Consider the following 5,517-nt stretch of genomic DNA (forward strand, 5'->3'; position numbering starts at 1 on the left):
GGAGAGGATTCTGGCTTCAAGTAGGAGTGGGTGCAGGGTCTGGGAGGGAGTTGTGACCTGGGGCAGGGGAAAGGTGCCTGTAGAGGATTTGGGCGGTGACCTGAGGCAGGGGGTTGGGATGCTGAGTCTAAAACGGGAAGGATGCAGAAGAAGATTCTGGCCTGGGGGAGGGGTGCAAATTGGGGTTCAGGAGCGGTGTGCCACAGCCAATTTCTAGCTGGGAAGCACTTATATAAGTAACTCCTGGCCACCACTCTCAGGCAAGCTTCCATGCAGTCTATCAGCCCTAGACTGCTTCCTGTACTGCAGGGAAAGTTCTTGTGTGCTGTCCCACCCCAGCAAAATCTCTCATTTCCTACTGGCCAGAAACCAGCCAATAGGAGCGGAGAGATTTTTCTCGGGGTGGTGGTAGTGGAGGCAGTTTCTCTCTCCCTCCTCTGCAGCACAGAGAGCAGCATGGAGCAGTTAGTCACTGTGAGTGATGCTGCGCTGTATGTTGGGGCAGGCTGGATTAAAAGGCTTGGTGGGCTGGATCCGCTGCAGCAAGGGAAGTTTATGTTGGACATTAGGAAAATCTTCCTCTCAGGGTGCTTAAGCATTAGAATAAATTGCCTGGGGAGATTGTGGAATGTGCTGAAGATTTTTAAGAGCAGGTTAGACAAACATCTGTCAGAGGTGATCTTACTTGGGCCCACCATGAGTGCATGGGACTGAACTTGATGACTTCTCAAGGATCTTTCCATTTCTATGGTTTTACAGGTTCCACCTCCCTAGTCTGGCACCCTCAGGACCTGAGCGGTCCTGGACCAGGGATTTTTGCCAGGGGAGGTCAACCAACTGCTGGCCTCCAGACCCATTCCCAGGCTCCCCTCTCAGCTGCCAGTCACTCCACAGCCCTGCTCCCTGCTCCTGCCCTGGGCCAGCACTTCCCAGCCTTAGCTGCAGCTCCTCAGACATGGCTCATCATGGGCACATGGTTCCCTGGCCCTACTGGGGTCTACCCCACCATGGGCCACCATGCCGCAGCCCTGTCTGCAGGCCCCTGTTCCATGGCCCCAACACAGAACACCACTCTCCAGTCATGTTGGAAAGTGGCAGACCCTAGGCAGGGCCAGAGAGCAGCAGTCCACAGCCAGGAATAGGGAAGGGGCAGCCAGCAGCGGGGCAGGGCAGCTGTGGCTGGATGTTGCCATTCCTGTCTGCCAGCCCTCAACTCTCAGGACTCCATGAATCTGATCCAGCAATGTCCATAGTCATGCTGGACCATGGATGTTGCTGGACCAGAGAATCATGGTACTTTCTCATCTGGCAACATCTGTAATGCAGCATGATTTTAGTTAGATGTATGACCACTTATCATGGGTATTGCCACGTTTCTCCTGGCTCCATAAAGTTTGTTTACAGCCATGACTCCTAGCCCTGTGCTGTTATTTAGCTCTATATTACTCCTAAATGACTTCTAAGAGCCCAGTAAGCAGTGGAAGTTCAGTACTGGCCAGGACCTAAGGGTGCCAGGCTGGAACTTCAAGCTGCATAACATTCAGAATGGGATCTACCTATTAACCAGACAGAATAAATATAGATTATGCTGTAATTTTTTGTACACAAGCATACTTGCAAGGTTATCAAGAATCATAGATGGATCTTGGAAGCCTTTCATAGGCTTCTATTCCAGTTTTTGCCTGCACATGAGATGTGTAATATAATTGCAACCTGCACATGGTAAATAAACAAGCATGTGCAAGTAGTAGGGCTATCTGGAATAGGGAATGCTTACTGACAGCCCAGCTATGTGTATTTCAGTGCCTATTTGTCCATGTTGCTGCAACCACATACAAGCCTGGGACAGGAAGTGATTGTGCCCAGAGAATACACATCCCCCAAAACTGGAAGGGATCCCTGGAGGTCATCTAGTTCAGCCCCCTGCTCTCTTGGCAGGACCAAGCCCCATCCCTGCTGGATATTTGCCCCAATTCCTTAATGGCCTCCTCAAGGATTGAACTTACAACGGGGGCTTTAGCAGGCCAATGCTCAAACTACTGAGCTATCCCTCCCCCCTTTTTAGTAAGGCCCTCTGCCAGGTGAAGTCAAGAGCAAAAAGGGCTGACTTCAATATTTCTAAGGGATTCTTTTGTCAATACAACACAGAAATGGCTCAAGCCCCCACCCAATAGGATGGGGAAATGACACACCACTTCTGGGCACCTCTGACAAGAAATACTTCCCCTTTTCACAAGCACTGAGTCTGTATATAGAAAAATAACCTTTTTATAAAAGGTGGAAAGGAGTCCATCATTAATTTTGGGAAACAGCACAGTGTTGATTCAGAAACATATGACCAATCTCAGAGTACACTGGGCAACAAGGGACTAGCTTGGGGCCAAGGGCTGGTATGTGTGGTGGTGGTGATGGGCTTGGGGGCAGGAAGCAAGAGTGTCCAGGCTCCAGGAGGGAACATGAGTATGGCAGGGGTCTCTGGGCTGGGGCACTGGGGATGAGGTACAGGAGGGAATTTGGGATGCTGGCCGTGCTTACTGTGTTTCCCAGAAACAGCTGCCAGGTCTCTGCAACCCCCTACACGGATGAGCAGCCAGTGAGACTGCGAACTGCCCTTGCAGCGCACATTGCTTGCAGTGGCCGATGCTGCAGAGCCATGACTAATTTTTTATTCACGTACTTGTTATTTCAAAATAATCTGACAAATGAGTATAGTGCACTGGTAGTGGTCAATATATTCATAGGCATTTTGGATGTATTTTCACAGATTCAGTAGCAAACCTGCACCATGTTTCTCTGGTCATATTTTATATGACCCTAGCAGTGTTGCAGCACTATATATTCTTCTTTTGGAAGCTCTCACTGTTTAGATTTCCAGAGGATCCATTTTGCACTGCTGTAATTGGGGAGTTCATGTCAACTGGATCAAGAAGCTGCAGAGTTGATTCGTACAGCCAATATGGATTAAGTATAAAAGTAAGTGTAACTAGCCCCATGAAAAAGATTATAAAATGTGGAAGTCCCAAATTTTCCACCACATCTTTCCAGTTGGAAATACACACCCACCACATGTGGTAAGTAAGGACCAGGAGGCAGTGTTGAATATGAACACGTACCCATTAATTTGCTTCCAAAAAAGGGTATTAGCACAGCCAGTCTGTAACAGATAACACGGAAAGAGAAATGAGACTGCAGCTTCAAGACAAGACAGGAGGTGTTTGCTATAGCTGAGGTAGATATTTAGCTTTCCTGTTGTGTTTAGTGTAAGCTGTCATACAGACATGCTCTCGAACATTTTTCTTGAGTGCGAAAAGATGGCACATTTACACAGAAACTTTTGACAAGCAGAATTTTAAACAACTTTGCAAGCCCTGTGCATTCAGCATCACTTCCTCCATCCAGCATGTGGCTGCACAGTCAGAAAAAAAAAAACATATGTCAAAAAATACAGAGGCATTAGCAGAGTCCTGGAAGTTTTGGGCAGCAATAACAAGGCAAACCATGGCTCTCTTACTGCTCTATCATACACACGCACAGACAGGACCTCCACATTTAAGGTCTCCTGAAAAGCACGACAGATGGGCTGAGATGATCCTGCCAGGGTTTGTGGCTGTCGTTTGAAAGACATCAGCTCTTAAAGAATTTAAAGTTAAACCACTAAAAACTGATTTCTTGGAACTGATTATGGTTTGGGACAAACAACTGATTTTTTCAAGTCCTTCAAGGATGGCAGATCTCCTCAATGCTGTACTCCCTCTCTGCATTCAAAGGCTGTACATAAACACTCAAGATGTGTACACATCTTTACTCTCCTGATGAAATGTAATAGTCTACATTAAACTTGTGGAAGCTGATCAGCCATTCACATGTTGTTATTTTCAGTATTAAAAAAAATCTTTTAAAAATACAGTTTCATCACCTAATCTTTGATCCTGCATAGGAGTGAGTCTGTGAACTCTTTTTCTTACCTTTTTCTTCTTGTTTCTTTGCTACAAGAGGGATACAAAATTTGAAAACAATTGGACAATATTTAAGTATTTTAAGGATAAGAACATAAGAATGGCCATACTGGGTCAGACCAAAGGTCCATCCAGCCCAGTATCCCGTCTGCCGACAGTGGCCAATGCCAGGTGCCCCAGAGAAGGAGAACAGAAGACAATGATCAAGTGATTTATCTCCTGCCATCCATCTCCTGCCCTTGTACTGAAGGCCAGGGCACCATACTTTACCCCTGGCTAATAGCCATTTATGGACCTAACCTGCAAAAATTTATCGAGCTCTTTTTTACACCCTAATAGAGTCCTGACATTCACAGCCTCCTCTGGCAAGGAGTTCCACAAGTTGACTGTGTGCTGTGTGAAGAAAAATTTCCTTTTATTAGTTTTGAACCTACTACCCATCAATTTCATTTGGTGTCCCCTAGTTCTTGTATCATGGGAAAAGGTAAATAATTTTTCTATATTTCTATATAAGGATGCTATAACTGAGGATTCTCATGGTCATTCACTGCATGTTTGAAAATAAAAACACCATTGTCCCTTGATCCTGCAGCTATTCTCCCAATTTGGAGGCCAATATTTCTTTGCAGGTTTTTTTTTGAGGTGGAAACAATGTAAAATGTATAATTGAAATATCACCAATACTTAATACAGCAAGTTCTTACCATTGAAAGCACCTTACTGATGCAGGATGAAGGAGTGATCATCTCAAGTAGCAATCCCACCATCAGTAAATAGTGTCCAGACGTTATGTTAATTATTACACCAAGAAGACCACCACAGGCAAATAAATGATGAACTACCAAGAACACATTAAATGTCCTGAAAACAACTCTAGACATAAGAAGACATACAATTTCAAGTAACATGAAGCCAGAGGCTAATAAACAATGAAACCAGCTCCACTTTTGCTGGGAATACACTTTGTCAGTTTGGAAAACTGGATCTATGAGTAAGGCCCATAACCCAGCTGTACAACTGAACTCCAAACACGCCATGCGTGATAGCCATGCTCCAGTAGATCTTCTCCTTTGCTGGTAAAGCACAATAACTGGTACTGATCCATGATGACAGCCAGTGAGCTAGAAGAGATATTCCCAGATAGGTTAAAAAACCAGCAGCTAGTAACTTCAAATGAACTTGCCACAGAACATAGTCCCAGTCAAATATGTCTCTGGATGTTGTACCATCATTTGCAAGATTCATTTCTTCTACAATTCAAAATATTTGGAGGGAATCTGATGCTTCTCACCCTCACATTGGTCTCTTTTAAGGCTACTGAGCCTGGGCTGTTACACAGAGCAGAAATCTACTTTTGCCGTTATAAATCCACCTGCGATTTAAAATTAAAAAAAAGAAAAAGAATTGTAGAGAATGTCTGTGCTTCTGGGCCCATATATGACCTCCCCATTTATGAAAGCTAACAAGTTTCACTACAGTTTAAAACAAAAAAGCAGTCAAGTAGCACTTTAAAGACTAACAAAATAATTTATTAGGTGAGCTTTCATGGAACAGACCCACT

At 44.8% G+C, this 5,517-nt stretch overlaps 1 pseudogene; it reads right to left on the reverse strand.

Moving 5' to 3' along the window:
- Window positions 1-2,831: 2,831 nt before the first annotated feature.
- LOC142010551 (protein CLN8-like) lies at window positions 2,832-5,201 on the reverse strand (annotated as a pseudogene).
- Window positions 5,202-5,517: the final 316 nt, after the last annotated feature.

Source organism: Carettochelys insculpta, chromosome 3 (assembly GCF_033958435.1).
Source record: "Carettochelys insculpta isolate YL-2023 chromosome 3, ASM3395843v1, whole genome shotgun sequence".
In the NCBI taxonomy this organism is placed as follows: Eukaryota; Metazoa; Chordata; order Testudines; family Carettochelyidae; genus Carettochelys; species Carettochelys insculpta.